The following is a 16,437-nucleotide window of genomic DNA, read 5'->3' as shown; positions in this document are numbered from 1 at the left end:
TTTCCCTGGGTTTAAATTTTCTATTGCCTGCTGCACTTCTTTTTCGCTTATTGGCCGCTCCAGTCTTTCTTTTTGTTCGTCATCAATTTTTGGCATCGCGTCAAGAAAGGATTATTTAAAACGGTCCAAATAAACCTCTCGGGACGAAAATAGATCTTCATAATACTCCCGGAAAGCTTTCGCGATTCCTTCGTTATCAGTTTCAGTGCGTCCTGCCCAATCTACCTCTGCCACGTGATTTCGCCTTGCATTTGCTTTTTCTATTCCCAACGATCTTTTTGTCGGCGTCTCATCCATGGCCAATTTTTCCGCTCTTGCACGCACTAACGCTCCTTGGTATCTGTCTTCTTCTATCAAGTTAATCTGTTCTTTTATTTTTCGAATATCCTCTATCCATCTGCCGGGTGCCTTACATTCCTGTTCGTGTAGTTTTGCGAGCAAAGCCTTAAGCTGGGTTTCTGTAATTTTCTTCTCGTACACCAGGCAACTGGATCTGTCAATGGCTTTAATTTTAATCTGTTCCTTGCACAACTCCCACTGTTTCCAGATTTCGAGCCAAGTCCCTGGCCTCACTTTAATCAATTCATTCAATACCACGCGTCTAAAGGCATCATCCGTAAGCAATTTGTTGTTGAATTTCCATAACTCCCAGCTAAATGCATTGCTTCGTTTTTTGGTGCCGAATAAGCATTGCACCAAACAGTGATCCGTGAATGTCATAGGCACCACTCGGTATTCATTGCATGAATGAATCAAATCCAGCGACGCGTAAATTCTGTCCAGACGCGCGTGGCTAGAACCTTGGAAGTGCGTGTACTGAACGGCACGCGGTCCTTCCAAGCAATCAGCCACATCCTCCATATTCCATTCGCTTATTACCTGGCATAACATTTTAGTGCTCTTGTCTCTGAATCCGCGTGTGCTGGTTTTGTCTCGAGCATTCAGTACACAGTTAAAATCGCCCAGCAATATTACCTGCCTTTCCGTACTTAACTGCTGCATAACATTCTCGAAAAACACTGTTCTTTCCTCCACACAGTTAGGAGCGTACACACAAATAATGCGCCACTCAACACCGCTGTATACACAATCAGCCACTACACACCGTCCAGAAGAGCATGAGGAGTAGCCCTTTACAACCAGACCAGGCAGCTTTTTGACGAACAATACACACCCGGCCGATGTCCCAACTGCGTGGCTAACAATGGCGTAAAATCTAGCCGTGAAACGTCGCACCATGCTCCCGGTCTCTTCCTCCCCATCAACCTTAGTTTCTTGCACGGCAAGCACGTCAATATCGTGGTCAGTTAAGAGCCGGTGCACCTGGCTCTGCTTCTTTTTGCCTGCCAATCCCCTGACGTTTAACGTGGCTACTCTTAAGGTGGTTTCGGGCGCCATTTTCATCAAGGGTGAAGAGACCGAAAGCATGGTGCTTACCTTTCCCGTCTAGCGCGTTGCTAGACGCCGTCGTTGGATCCATCCCCGTCCGGTGCGAGCGGCTGACCCGGCAGCGGGGGCACTTTATCCGCTGCCCGTCTCTCTGATGATATGTTTGGCCGCGGACGTAGCGTGGACCGCCGGGATTGCCCCGTTTTTGCTGGTGGCTCGTCGACGCTGGGGGCTGACACCTGGTTACCTTCAGGTTCGGACTGTGTGTGGGATCGCTTGGCTGGGGCTGGGACGCTTGGCTTACGAACAGCACTGGTGTCCGAGTGGTCCTCCCCATTATCCTGTTCCATACCATTTGCCGGCTCAAGTGCCGTGCCTTCCTCATTGATAGTGAGCTCAGGTGCAGAGTCCGCTCTCCCCACATCCCTCGCAGCATTGCCGTTTTCTGCCGAGTCCACCGATGAATCCGTCTCCCGTGTCTTCGTTCGCACCTCTCCGGCACCCTTCGCCGCCTCCTCCGCCTCGACCACGTCCATTGTGAGCTCCGCCGACCGTTCCGCAGTTCCATGTCCCGCGGCCGAAGCGTACGAAAGCACACAGTCAGCCTCGTCATGTCCGTAGCGTCTACACTTTGGACAACGCGGTACCTTACATTCACGTCGAACGTGACCGGTACCGCGGCAGCGCAGGCACTGCATCGCTCGCCCAGGCACCACGACAAGGGCTAGCTCTCCGGCAACTCGCAGCTGGTGAGGCAAGTCGTCGACCTTAATGCCGGGTTTCAATTTGAGGAGCACAGTCCTCGTGGTGGACCCCTTCTCCTTGACGCCTTGAACTCTCCACCTTTCCCGGGTCACCTCGGTCACATTCCCGAACGCAGCAAAAGCCGTCCGGATGTCGTCGTCTGCCCCACCGTGCAACATCCAGTGAAGTCGCAGCTTCACCTGTTGGTCTTCGGGATCAATAATGAGGCAACGGCGTCCCTTAACTTCGATTTCCTTGCAAGCCGCCAATTTCTTCGTTGCTTCGGTGCTGCTTAACGTGACCGCCCAAACATGGTTGATCTGATACGCCCCCAACGCCACAACGTCGGGGAGCGCACCAGCCTTGACCAGGGCGTCGCGGAAATCCTCGACCCTGTATGGCCTGACTCGCACATCGCCGTGCAAAAAAAGCGTGTTAAAAACAACGCGTCCGGTGGGCAAAGTTGGCAGAATAATCTGATACTCGGTATCGTCCATGTCGTCGAGCCTGTTTCCGCGGCTGGAAAGGGCCGCTATCGCCGCTCCGCTGGAGCACATGATCCTGCGACCGTTCACTACGGTGTCCGGAAGTAGAATGATCCTAGCCACTAGACCACGCCGGAACGTGGCAGAGGATTGCAAGCGAGAGCACAAGAGAATGCAGATGCGTAACATAGCCAGAAAAAAAAAAAAAAAGAGGCGCAGGTCTCACCGAGATTTGAACTCGGATCGCTGGATTCAGAGTCCAGAGTGCTAACCATTACACCATGAGACCGCCATCTTTCCGACGCCGGGAATCGAACCCGGGCCTCCTGGGTGAGAGCCAGGTATCCTAGCCACTAGACCACGCCGGAACGTGGCAGAGGATTGCAAGCGAGAGCACAAGAGAATGCTGATGCGTAACATAGCCAGAAAAAAAAAAAAGAGGCGCAGGTCTCACCGAGATTTGAACTCGGATCGCTGGATTCAGAGTCCAGAGTGCTAACCATTACACCATGAGACCGCCATCTTTCCGACGCCGGGAATCGAACCCGGGCCTCCTGGGTGAGAGCCAGGTATCCTAGCCACTAGACCACGCCGGAACGTGGCAGAGGATTGCAAGCGAGAGCACAAGAGAATGCAGATGCGTAACATAGCCAGAAAAAAAAAAAAGAGGCGCAGGTCTCACCGAGATTTGAACTCGGATCGCTGGATTCAGAGTCCAGAGTGCTAACCATTACACCATGAGACCGCCATCTTTCCGACGCCGGGAATCGAACCCGGGCCTCCTGGGTGAGAGCCAGGTATCCTAGCCACTTTTTTTTTTTCTTTATTGCCGGCTTCGACACACAATACACAACATACAAAAGTGATAAAACGTGTCAGCAAACCTTTAGCGGACACGACGCGTTAAAATTTATTCATCTCTACCAAGCTGTTAAGCTGGTCTATCCATTCTGGTGGTTCGGGGAGTGTTCGATACACTTCCCTCAAACGTACAACACTTTCTATAAAATGTACGCGCACAGGGCGCACATCAACATCTGCATTGTTGAACTGCATTCGCGTTTTCCACAAGCTGTGGAGGCCGAGGATCATAATCGTTTCCAGTGGACTATTGTAAGCGTGTAAAACCGGAAGGAATCTTATGCCGTACATATCTAGGGGTAATTCTTTTTTCAAAGTCCTTTGAAGCACATCCCAGAAAAAGATGGGATCCCAACAATCCAGGAATACGTGTTCTATGGTTTCAGCTTTCTTACATAGGTAACAGTTAGTTGTCCAGGGTAAAAAAAGACCTTTTTCATGAAGCCATGTTTTTACTGATAACGTGTTAGTATGAAGTTTAAAGAAAAAGGATTTGACCGAGGGTAACACCGGCATTCTCTTCACTCTGTGCAAAACATCTCCTCCTGGGCCTCCACATAATGGCAAACGGTAAAGTGGAACAGGAATCATTGCATCCAATAAATCTGAGTACAATTTTTTCCGCGTGACATCACTCAAGTATTGCATCCGCGCATGCAGCATCCCGTATGCAAGTACCACTTCGCGTAGGTACCCTCTCACAGCACCACCCATAGCATGACAAGAGCATACCACATATCCTGGAAGGAGTCTGCACAGTCGGAGTTGCACAACTGTGCGCAGGAACATGTCATTTTGATTTCGCAGAAACATAAATCGTGAGACGACTTGCCTCAAAAACAAATGTGCAAGGCCTAGCCCACCTTTTTTTGCAGACAGGAACAAGTTTGTCCGACTGGTTCTTTCCCACGTCGATGCCCAAATAAAAACGGTGCAATAAAACACGGTGCAATTTTTGAATGCTGATCCGAGAGGCACTGAGCACATTCATGACATACCATATTTTTGCAGTGAGAAATAAATTGCACACGGTAGCCCGCGAAAATACAGATAATTGCCTTCCTTGCCACGTATCAGCCTTTTCTTTTGCATTTAAAGTTTCATATTTCCAATACGAATCAGGGTCCCGGTATGCTTGGTAGGAATCGTTGACCACTGCAGTCGAGAGTAGTACTCTGGCGTGTCTTCCCAACTGCCGTGCCAGAAGCCATAGCTCTTTTCCCAGTTTATTAACGCCCCCGTAGACTGACAATATTTGTGGACTACATTTGTGGCTTCACAGATGCTATCGTTATCTGAACAGAAAACCGCAATATCATCGGCATAGGCCAATATTTTAACATGCGCTGACTGTAGCCTGAAGCCCGTTACGCTCTCATTATTTCGGATAGTCGAGCAAAGAGGCTCAAGGTAGAGTGCAAAGAACAGGGGCGACATGGGACAGCCCTGCCTAACTGACGACCGCACTTGCAGGTTTTCGGTCAGTTCTCCGTTCACTATAATTCTCGTCGTGCAGTTGGCATACGCCATTCTGACGCCGTCTGTTATTAAATCCCCAACATTGGAGTGATCCAATAGGGCAAACAGCACATCATGCGACACCCGGTCAAATGCTTTTGCGAGATCCAGTTGGATCATTGCCACACGGTCACCAAGTGCGTCACAACATTCTAGTACGCTTCGCGCTACGTGAATGTTCGTGGCGTTGCTCCGTCCCTTTATGCCACAAGTCTGATGCGTGCCAACCAGCTTTGTTATCACACATTGCAGTCGTCTTGCCAACACTTTCATAAATATTTTATAATCAACGTTGGTGAGGCTTATCGGGCGATAAGACCCCACCAACAAACGCTTTTCCGGCTCCTCAGTTTTCGGAATCAGTGTGATATGAGAAGTTCTGAAGGACAGTGGAACACGGTTTTGCTCATAAGCTTCATTGATAACATTCAGGAGGAGGTGATCTATCAGTGGCTTAAACATTTTATAAAAGGACGCCCCTAATCCGTCAGGGCCCGGTGCTTTACCAGCTGGCAGAGCGTCTATTGCGTCCTCTATTTCTTCGACGCAAATTGGCATTTCTAGTCGCTCCTTTTCTTCATCATCAAGCTTGGGCATTAGTGAGAAAAATTCTGCTTCAAAATCACCTACCATTTTTCGCGGGTGACCAAGTAGGTCTTTGAAATGACCGGCAATTACATGTTTGATAATACTGCCGTCCGACGAAACATCATTTTCCGTATTTCCTTACGGCTCGCGTATCGCTTTTCGTCCGATAAAGCACGCTTTGTAGGTGCTTCAGCGGCCCACAGCTTCTCAGACCGTGCGCGAATAACCGCCGCTCTGTACTTATCTGTATCTAATCTTTCCAACTGTATCTTGATGCTCCTTAGTTCTTTGGAAAATGTACCTGGTTGAGCGCATTCTATACCAGTAAGGAATTCTAGTTGCTCACACAGGAGTTTTTCGTTTTGTTTCTGTTCATATCGCAGTTTACTACTTTTTTCAATTGCCTTCAGTCTTACTGCCTGTTTAAATTCTTCCCAGCCCACGGCAACACTTATCGGCTGCTCTGCAAGCAACTTTTTTAGCTCCTCCTCAACGTCCTTAACATAACCCTCGTCCTCCAACAATTTCGTGTTGAGTTTCCATAGGTCCCAATTAAAGCTGTTTTTGCTTTGATTTCTGCCGAAGTTTGCAATCACTAGACAGTGATCACTAAAGCACACTGGTCCAACCTCATACGATGTACACAGCGGCACTAATTCAAGCGATACATACAACCGATCAAGTCGTGCGTGGCTACTGCCTTGAAAATGAGTGAATTGCAGTTGAGTAGCATTTGCAAACACACTTCCAACATCTTCCAAGTTGTGACCGTGAATAACTGAATTCAGGATCTCCGCACTCTTATCCTTCACTGTCAAGCATTTTACACGGTCTTCAGCGCGACAAACACAGTTGAAATCCCCCAACAAAACTATGACCTTTTCACAATCTAGGTACGTCTGGAAACGTTCAAAAAACATTATTCTCTCGGAAGCTATATTAGGTGCATACACACACATAACTCTGAAGTTTACATCGTAATGTGAAAAATCAACAATCAGGAGCCGGCCACTTTGACACGAAAACAGCGACTGCATATTTACACCAACATTGTTACGTATGAAAAGGGCACAGCCGCCAGAGGAACTAACTGAATGACACACACAAACGTCGAAATGCAGTCGGAAAGCAGACACCATTCGATCTGTCGCTTCTTGGCTATCAATTTTGGTTTCTTGAACAGCTACTACGTGCTGATCGTTCTCAATGAAAAGGCGATTAAGCTGGCACTGTCGCCTTCTTGCTCCGAGGCCCCGTATGTTTATTGTAGCTACACGTAGCGCTTCAGGGAGGTTGATTGCCATGTCGAAGAAAGGAAAGGACCCTATCTCATGGTGTCTACCTAAACGACACACCCCGGAACCCCATGCCACCTATGTATGGCATGAACTACACAAAACTACGGAGGCGGTTTACCCGCCTGCCGTGTTTCTACAGGAATGTTCGGACGCGGCTTCAAGGTCGAACGCCTCATACCTGATGATTTAGTCGGCGGCTCGTCTCCGCCACTGGCACCAAGTTGGGGCACATTAGGAGCGAGTTGCTCGTGCGGCCGTTTTCCGACCGTTTGGCTGACCGCTGTACCGAGAACGTCCATGGGCTGGGTGTCGCTAACCACAGAGTCAGATAATGTCACAGCCGCACCATTCGGCACGACGGCGACGGCCGACGCAGACTCTGGGGAAGACTTCTCGGGCGTTGCGCCAGCGACAGGTTGACACTCCAGTTGATCCGTCTGTGGGGCGCCCACCGTGGTCTCTTGCAGCGACGATACATTAGCCGTTCTCGATGCCTCCTCCGCGTCGGCTTCATCCATGAGCAGTTCGGCAGCGTCTACGCTGCTCACGGGCCCGGCGACGCTGGCGCACGTCCGAGAACACTGGGTCTCGTCATGTCCGAAGCGACGGCAGGAACCGCACCGTGGAATGCGGCAGTCGCGCCGAATGTGGCCCGTGCCTCGACACCGCAGACAGAGGGGAGCCCTGCCCGCAACGACCACAAGGGCTAGCTCTCCAGCGACGTTCACCTGGTGGGGCAGGTCGTCCAGCTTCACGCCGGCATTCAACTTCAACGTCACCAGCCTCGTGGTCGAACCCTTATCCGCCACACCCTGTGCGTGCCCCCGCTCCTTAGATATGTCGGTCACTGCTGAACGGCGCGAAAGCGAGCCGCACGTACTCGTTCGGTACGCTGGGCAGCAGCCAATGTAGCTTCATTCGGATGTCTCGGTTCGCCGGGTTAATCACGAGGCATCGAGCAGATTTCACTTTCAGCTCACCCATTTGCACAATCTTCTTTACGCCCACGTCGTCCTTAAAGGACGACGTGGGCGTAAGGCCCAAACGTGGCTCATGCGGTACGCCCCGAGGGCGATAACTTCCGGCAGGAGCGATAGGGGAGCGAGCGCATCCCGGAAATCTTCCACCCGGTATCGGAGGACCCTGATGTCTCCGTGCAAGAAAACAGTGTTTAGAACGAATCGTCCTGTAGGCAAACTAGGCAATACGACCTGGTATTCTTCACCCGATGCAAAAACCCTGTCACCGCGGCTCGACATGGCCGCTGTAGCCGCTCCAACGGAGCTCGTCATAACACGTCCGTCACGCTCGGTGGCCGGAAGTGGAATCCCGACCACGTCGGAACGTGGCAGAGGATTGCAAGCGAGAGCACAAGAGAATGCAGATGCGTAACATAGCCAGAAAAAAAAAAGGCGCAGGTCTCACCGAGATTTGAACTCGGATCGCTGGATTCAAAGTCCAGAGTGCTAACCATTACACCATGAGACCGCCATCTTTCCGACGCCGGGAATCTAACCCGGGCCTCCTGGGTGAGAGCCAGGTATTCTAGCCACTTTTTTTTATTTACCTGTTTTTTTTTTGAGACAAAGGAAATACATTGTAATAAAAAAACACTTCAGCCTGCTTTGGCTGAAGTGATACATTAAAATTTCCTGAACTGGATCAGTTCATCCAATACATTCAGCCATGAAGGTGGCTCAACCTGCGCCCGATAAACTTCACGTACATAGCACAGGCTTTCAACAAAGTTTTCTCTCACCGACAGGACATTGACATCTGCCTTCCTGACTGCCATTCGTGTCTTCCATAAACTATGGAGGCCGAGCAGCATTATCATGTCGTAGGGAATACCTGTGTGATCATTGTCTGTTGGTAGATAGCGTATTCCTATAGGTGTTATGGGCAAATCCTTCTTTATGGTACGTTGCAGAATATCCCAATAAAATACCGGATCCCAGCATTCAATGAACACGTGTTCGATGTTCTCAGGCTTTTTACATAATAAACAGCTTGTGGTCTAGGGTACAAATATTCCTTTGTCATCTAGCCAGGTCTTAACGGGAAGTGTACTAGTGTGCAGTTTGAAAAAGAACGACTTCGTACTTGCTTTGATCTGCATCTTTTTAACTGTTTGTAAAACATCTTGCCCTCGGTCTCCATTGTTTATCATTCGGTATAAGGGAACTGGCATCATGACATCTATTAAGTCACTATACAATTTTTTCTTGTTCACCAGACTTAGATATTCTATCGAGAATCGAACCTTCAGTATATAGGCAGAGTCAACAATCTCCTTTAAATATCCCTTCAACCCGCATATTGGCCACCCTGCAGTAGACACAATAAAATCTGGAAGGGCATTTGCTAGACGCACTTGCATCATTGTACGTAAGAAGGGCTCACTTTGATCCCTGAAAAACATAAAACGGGAGACGAGTTGCCGAACAAACAAATGTGAGAGGCCGACACCACCATCTCGAACTGATCTAAATAAATTGGTTCGTTTTGTCCTTTCCCAGTTGGACGCCCAAATGAATACAGCAAACACTCTGCGCATTTTTTGCACATATACGCGTGACATAGAAAGAAACTGCAAAACATACCACAATTTGGAGATTAGAAAAATGTTGCATACGGATGCCCTCGCAAACATGGATAATTATCTACCTTGAAAAGCCCCTGCTTTCTCCTTCACTTCGGCCATCACGTCCTTCCAGTTATCGGCGCTCCTGTTATAATATTGCAGTGGCACTCCCAAGTACTTCGATGGAACGGTTGTCCACTGGAGGTTCGCAAAAGACCTCGGCGCAATTTCCCAATTTCCGTGCCAGAAGCCGACACTTTTGTCCCAGTTAATCTCAGCGCCGGTCTGTTCACAAAAGTTTTTGGCAACGAAAATTGCTTCTTGAACACTTTTTTCGGTCGCTACAAAACACCGCAATATCATCCGCATAGGCAAGAACTTTCACCTATGACGACTCAATACGAAAACCGTTAATTAGTTCGGAGTTGATCAGTTTAAGACAAAATGGCTCCAGGTATAGAGCGAAAAGTAAAGGAGAGAGTGGGCAACCTTGTCTTACTGAAGACCGCACGGGGACAGTTTGGCTTAAGCTTTTGTTAAGAATGATTCGAAAGGTGCAATTGTCATAAACCATTTTTAGACCATCAAGAATAACACATCCTACATTTGCATGTTCGAGCACGCTGTACAGAACTTCATGCGATACCCGATCGAATGCCTTTGCCAGGTCCAGTTGGATCATTGCTACTCGACCAGCAAAGTCATCACAACATTCCAGAATACTACGCGCAACATGAACATTTGTGCATATACTGCGCCCTTTTACTCCGCAGGTTTGGTGCGGTCCAACGAGTTGTATGATCACACTTTGCAGGCGCTTGGCCAGAACCTTCATGAATATCTTGTAGTCGGTATTGGTCAGCGTAATCGGGCGATAAGACCCTACCGACTGCAGTTTCCTTTGGTCATCCGTTTTGGGGATTAGCACTACGTGACCAGTACGAAAAGACAGCGGCATTTGTTTTTCTTTGTACGCTTCCGTGATCACCGCATGTAAAGCTGGGCTAATTTCATCTCGAAAGGTCTTATAAAAAGCGGCACCGAGGCCGTCGAGCCCTGGCGTCTTCCCAAGGACTAGCTCGTCAATTGCGCTTTCAACTTCACCAATGCTGATAGGTTGTTCTAGGCGAGCAACCGTGGGCTCATCTAATCTGGGCACTAGCGATAAAAATTCATCACGCAGTTCGCACCTCGTTCTTTTATTCCCTACCAGTTCTGTATAATATTCCACAAAGGCCTGCTCAATTTCCTTCTTGTCGCTGGTAATCTCATTGTGGTACCGAATCTTCCGGATTTCTTTCGGTTGCATACCGCCTTTCATCGCACAACGCACGTTTGCTCGGTGCTTCACCTGCCCACAACTTTTCGGCCCGCGCTCTTATCACTGCCGCTCTGTACTTGTCTGTCTCCAGAGCTTCTAGCTGGTTGTTTATTTCTCGGATTTTGTTTATGTACATGCAAGGCGCTGCTGTTTCCATACACATTATGAAATCCAAATTGCACTTCAATTCTTTCTCCATTTTCCGACATCTTTGATTAAGTATTGTTCCTCGTTCTATCGCAATCACCTTGACGTCGTTCTTAAATGATTCCCACTTTGCTGCGTAGCTCCATGAGCGAGTCGAGGGCATTTTAGCTATCTCTTCTTTAATTCGCTCAATGAATTCTTCATTTTCTAGAAGTTTTACGTTAAGCTTCCAGAGGTCCCAACTAAACCGTGACTTTTTGGGCTTGTTATCAAACGTAACCATCACAAGACTGTGATCGCTGAACGAGAGGTGCTTTAGATCATATTTTTCACATGCTGTGACAAGTTGCAAGCTGGCGTACACTCTGTCTAGTCTCGCATTACTGCCGCGTTGGAAATGCGTAAAACCGGGATGTGAGCCTTGTGACAGTACACTGCCAAGATCTTCCATATTATAGTCTTGAATTAGTGAGTTCAGCAACCGAGCGCTCTGATCGCGAATCGGGGACTTGGGTACTCGATCTTCTGTTAAGCAGACACAGTTGAAGTCACCCACAAGAATAACACTTTTCGCGCAATTTAGGAACGCTTCAACCTTCTCAAAAAAAGCAACACGCTCAGTCTGATTGTTAGGTGCATACACACATATAACACGCCAAGCACTACCAGACAGTGCAAAGTCAACAACCAGTAACCGGCCATCTTCGGATGCTACGACATTTTCCTCCACAATGCCCAGATTGTTTCTCAAAAATAGGGCGCAACCACCCGAACTTCCAACAGCATGACATATACACACATTGTATCGCGACCGAAAATTGGCAACCATTCGATCTGTATGTTCCTCACTCTCAATTTTGGTTTCTTGCAAAGCGATAATGTCCAAATCATTTTCTAGGAAAATTCGGGTGACTTGACGCTGACGCTTGATCGCTGCCAGCCCCCTGACATTCAACGTCGCTATGCGCAATGGCATATGAAATAATATTCCCTTATCTCTGGAGGAACACACAAATCGTGCAGTGCTCACCTCAGGGCACCATGTCGCGGCAGCGGTTTCCGTGCTCAGCGGATTAACACTTGTGTCCACGCTGTGCCAGCCTTTACTAGAGGCTCGATGCGCTTCTTCTGGGTCGTCCTCCATGCGTAGTCAAGTGTGTCGCACACGTTGCTCCGGCATCCGAAAAGGACAAAGTTACCACAGAAGCAGCGCTATTTCGGCGTCGCTTCTGCTGTTCTTCTATCAGGCGGAATACTTGGCCTTGGTTTAAATGGCGCTCGCCGCGTCGGTGTCGCTTTGGTGGGCGGCTCCTCCACTGCTGCACCGTCACTTAGCTGGTCGCCTTGTACCGCTTGAAGATGAGAGCGTTTTGTGGCCGAAACAGCGGTGTCTTCCATATTTGCATCTTTGACATTTTGTAGGGTGCTTGGTTCGTTCCTTGAGGTATCCTCCATTTCGACAGTAGGCGTCTTCTCCCGATTTTTCTTTTGCTCCTGTTCGAGTTGAGGCAGTTCATGCTGCGAGGCCGTCGTCGCCACTGTGTGCTCACCGCTTGAAGGTTGCAGGTCTTTTGCAGCAGCAGATGGTAAAACACCTGCTCCCTTTGACGCTTCCTCAGCCTCCACCTCATCCATGACATGTTCCGCCAGCTCACTGTTCCTTGCCGGGCCCGTCATGCTGGCGTACGTGGGAACACACTGGCTCTCATCATGCCCAAATCGCCGACAACGCGAGCACCTAGGCACTCGACAGTCGCGACGAATGTGGCATTTCCCTACATCGCAGGCAAAGGGGGGGCCTCCATGCGACTACTAAAAGAGCTGGCTCACCTGCGATACGGATTTGGTGGGGAATGTCTTCAGCTGTGACACCTTTGTTCAGATTCAGGCTCAGCATTCTAGTTGTGGACCCCTTTTCGGTGACGCCCTGAACATGCCACCTCTCTTTCGACGTTTCCGTCACTTCACCACATGGTCGGAACGCCACCCGCACATCTTCGTCAGTCACATTGTGGAGAACCCAGTGCACCTTGACTCGTACTTCCTGCTTGTTGGGGTCGATAACGATGCAACGACGTTCCTTGACGGAAATGCTTTCAGCCGCGAGCGCTTTCTGAATGGCCTCAGAACTCTTAAACGTAACCGCCCACACGTGATTCATTTGGAATGCTCCCAGGGCTACAACCTCTGGGAGCAAATCCAAACGGGCAAGGGCATCCCTGTAGTCGTCGACCCTATACGGCCGCGCCCGAACGTCGCCGTGCAAAAATACTGTGTTCAAAACGATACGACCTGTAGGTAGGTGGGGCAGCATCACTTCGTATTCCTCGTTATCATGAACGGCAATCCTGTTTCCGCGGCTCGGCTGAGCCGCTAACACCGCTCCAACGGAGCACGATAGCACGTCCGTCACGCTCGGTGGCCGGAAATGTAATCCACTAGATCACACCGGAACGTGGCAGAGGATTACAAGCGAGAGCACAAGAGAATTCAGATGCGTAACATAGCCAGAAAAAAAAAAAAAAAGAGGCGCAGGTCTCACCGAGATTTGAACTCGGATCGCTGGATTCAGAGTCCAGAGTGCTAACCATTACACCATGAGACCGCCATCTTTCCGACGCCGGGAATCGAACCCGGGCCTACTGGGTGAGAGCCAGGTATCCTAGCCACTAGACCACGCTTTTTTTTTTCTTTTCTTTTTTTTATTGCCGGGCTCCGACAACCAATACAGTACATCACGATACACTATATACAAACACAGGCAAGACGTGGAACAAAAAGAAAACGCTGTCAGTTTTGTACTGACATTGTCACTTAAAATTCCCTTAGGCCTGCCAAGGCTGGAAGCCTTGGCAGCCACTGCGGCACACACTCAAGTGTCTTCTGCACCTCAACGAAGCGGCAAATGCTCTCCCGAAAATACAACCGTGCAGGCCTCGCATCAGGATCACATTTGAAGCCGGCCATGCGGGAGCGCCATACAGAGTGGAGGCCAGCCAACATTACGAGATCGAAAGGAAAACCATCTTCGTTATGTTACGACCGTGCATCCGCATTTGCGCGCTCTATTGTTCGCCTGTGGGCATGAATAAGTGCTGTAAAGTAAATCCACTTGCCGGAACCAGCTGCCTATCGATTCTTGGCTGAAGAATAGAAATGTACCTCCTCGCCGTTCCCAAGCTTTTCCCGCCAACAAGTGACCAGGCTCAACGAAACAATGCCGGGCCAGTCAGTGCTTCAGACCATCAGTGCAGTGATGTGTTCGATTGGATGCCGATATCTGAGGGGCGTGCCCTGGATTTGGTTGGTCAGCATCTTCAGAGAGGGGCTGGACATAGGGGGTTTTAAGGACGCTGCAGAGCACGAAATGTCGCTCTGGGCCCTGGGTAAACGGCTCATCCAGTCGCTTCTCGCTATGAACTCTTAACGCTTGCCATATTGCTGATGTACCCTTCTTTTTCGTGTAAATAATCTTGTAAATAAGTTTTCTCAAAGTGCCATTAAACCTGCTTGTATATATTTTACCAACTTCGAAGATTCAGTCCTTCTTCAACCCCGAGTCTCTGCACGCTACCAAGTGAAGGCCGGGTTGACGTAGCCCCAGCGTCACGACAACTGGTGACCAGCGGTGGGGTCTGAATCTACAAGCCACAACATCTGATGACTGGAGGTGGGATCTGGATCTACAAGCTACAACATCTGGTGATTCGAGGTGGATCAGAATCTACAAGCCACAACATCTGGTGATCGGAGGTGGCATCTCAAGCAACAAGCAGGAGCAACAATCGGCCAACAAGAGAGCAGCTCGGAACATCGATCGCATGCGTGGGTGAGTGCTTGGCTTTTCTTCTGATGTGGACCAGGTTCTAGAACAGGGTTAGATTTTAGAACTGGTAAAAAGTGTTGAAACGCCTTTAGGTTTGGTAGTTTGCACTGTTGTTTTGGAAGTAGCCGACACTCGGAGCGATCATGGACCTACAAAAGCTGCAGAAACCGGAACTGTTGCAATTGTGTGAGGAATTGGGAATTGATACAAATGGTTTGGCACGAAAACCTTTGATTATAAAGGCAATCACAGATTTGGGAGCTGATGATGAGGAGCTCAGTGAAGCATGGAACCTCATCGCCCAGAAAAAGGAGGAGCAGCTCAGACAGCAGAAAGAGCGGGAAAAAGAGGAAAAGAGGCGTGAGCGTGAACTTGAGAGGGAAAAAGAGGAAAGGGAGCGCGAACGTCAGAGGGAAAAAGAGGAAAGGGAGCGCGAACGTCAGAGGGAAAAAGAGGAAAGGGAGCGTGAACTTGAGAGGGAAAAAGAGAAAAGGGAGCACGAACGTGAGAAGCTTGAAAGAGAAGCAAAAAAGCTGGACCAAGAAATTGAGCTCCGGAAATTAGAACTAGAGTTGAGCAAGAGGTCGGGCGATTGTCCCCAGCTAGCGGTACCTCGTCTCAACAAGGAGGCAGATTTCAAGATGTCAAAGTACATGCAGCCATATGTGATATCAGGGGATATCGATCTGTATCTGGCTAACTTTGAGCGAACCTGCGAAAAACTGTCCTTCCAGCGAGACACTTGGTCTCAGAGATTATTGACGGTTCTGCCCTGCGAGGCAGCGGAGGTTGTCGCGCGGCTAAGCAAGGAGGACGCGGACAACTACGAGAAGGTCAAAGCTTGCCTTCTGAGAAAGTATAGGCTTAGCGCCGAGGCGTTCAGACAACGTTTTCGGAACGCTACTAAGTCCAGGGACGAGAGTTACCCTGAATTCCTGTACAATTTAAGAGTTAATTTGGGCGAGTGGCTAAAGAGCACTGATTGCTACAGGGACGCTGTAGTCGAGCGAATTCTTTTGGAGCAGTTTTATAACTGCCTCCCAGAAAAAGAAAGAAATTGGTTACAGGACCGAGGCGAAATTAAGTCGGCAACTGAAGCTGCCGAACTTATTGAGGAGTATGCTTCGCGCCGACAATTCAGCAACCCAGCAGTGGATAGGCCCCGCAATCCGAAGTTCAGTGTAAATAACCGTCAAAAAAAGGCACTTTGCTAGATTTGCAAACGAAGAAAGGAAGGCTTCTTCGGGCAAACGCCCTAGAAAGGACGGCAGTGAGAAAAGTGGGGAAGTGACCAACGCGCAGAACACAAAGAATAAGCTTGGGGCTAGGAAGCCGCTCACATGCTTTAGGTGTAATGAGCAGGGTCACATTGCCGTCAACTGCCGGAAAGAAAAGATTGCTTTCTCGTATGTCAGTGACTGCGATGAAAATATGCAGCTTTTGGAACCCTACCTGCATGACCTAGTAGTCAACGGGAAGCCTTGCAAGGTACTGCGCGATTCGGCCGCAACGATGGATGTTGTCCATCCGGCGTATGTGTCGCCTGCCGACTATACAGGACAGTGTGCATGGATCCGCCAGGTAGTTGAGGAACAGAGTGTGTGCTTGCCGATCGCGAACGTGGTCATCGAGGGCCCTTTCGGCGAATTAACAACCGAGGCTGCCGTTTCAGGAAA

At 49.3% G+C, this 16,437-nt stretch overlaps 7 non-coding genes and 2 pseudogenes across 7 annotated transcripts; all 9 read right to left on the bottom strand.

The window, feature by feature from the left end:
• Positions 1-2,835: 2,835 nt before the first annotated feature.
• TRNAQ-CUG (transfer RNA glutamine (anticodon CUG)) lies at positions 2,836-2,907 on the bottom strand. Its single transcript has one exon. It is a non-coding gene; the product is annotated as a tRNA-Gln (tRNA).
• A 7-nt stretch (positions 2,908-2,914) lies between these two features.
• Positions 2,915-2,986, bottom strand: TRNAE-CUC (transfer RNA glutamic acid (anticodon CUC)). Its single transcript has one exon. It is a non-coding gene; the product is annotated as a tRNA-Glu (tRNA).
• Positions 2,987-3,063: 77 nt separating this feature from the next.
• Positions 3,064-3,135, bottom strand: TRNAQ-CUG (transfer RNA glutamine (anticodon CUG)). Its single transcript has one exon. It is a non-coding gene; the product is annotated as a tRNA-Gln (tRNA).
• Positions 3,136-3,142: 7 nt separating this feature from the next.
• TRNAE-CUC (transfer RNA glutamic acid (anticodon CUC)) lies at positions 3,143-3,214 on the bottom strand. The gene has a single exon. It is a non-coding gene; the product is annotated as a tRNA-Glu (tRNA).
• Positions 3,215-3,291: 77 nt separating this feature from the next.
• Positions 3,292-3,363, bottom strand: TRNAQ-CUG (transfer RNA glutamine (anticodon CUG)). The gene has a single exon. It is a non-coding gene; the product is annotated as a tRNA-Gln (tRNA).
• LOC146204537 (uncharacterized) lies at positions 3,358-8,272 on the bottom strand (annotated as a pseudogene).
• A 27-nt stretch (positions 8,273-8,299) lies between these two features.
• On the bottom strand, positions 8,300-8,371 carry TRNAQ-UUG (transfer RNA glutamine (anticodon UUG)). The gene has a single exon. It is a non-coding gene; the product is annotated as a tRNA-Gln (tRNA).
• Positions 8,372-11,861: 3,490 nt separating this feature from the next.
• On the bottom strand, positions 11,862-13,338 carry LOC146204535 (uncharacterized; annotated as a pseudogene).
• Positions 13,339-13,468: 130 nt separating this feature from the next.
• TRNAQ-CUG (transfer RNA glutamine (anticodon CUG)) lies at positions 13,469-13,540 on the bottom strand. Its single transcript has one exon. It is a non-coding gene; the product is annotated as a tRNA-Gln (tRNA).
• Positions 13,541-16,437: the final 2,897 nt, after the last annotated feature.

This window comes from Amblyomma maculatum, chromosome 1, assembly GCF_055883805.1.
Source record: "Amblyomma maculatum isolate TAMU_Amacu chromosome 1, ASM5588380v1, whole genome shotgun sequence".
Classification (NCBI taxonomy): domain Eukaryota; kingdom Metazoa; phylum Arthropoda; class Arachnida; order Ixodida; family Ixodidae; genus Amblyomma; species Amblyomma maculatum.
This window is presented reverse-complemented; position numbering and strand designations above follow the sequence as displayed.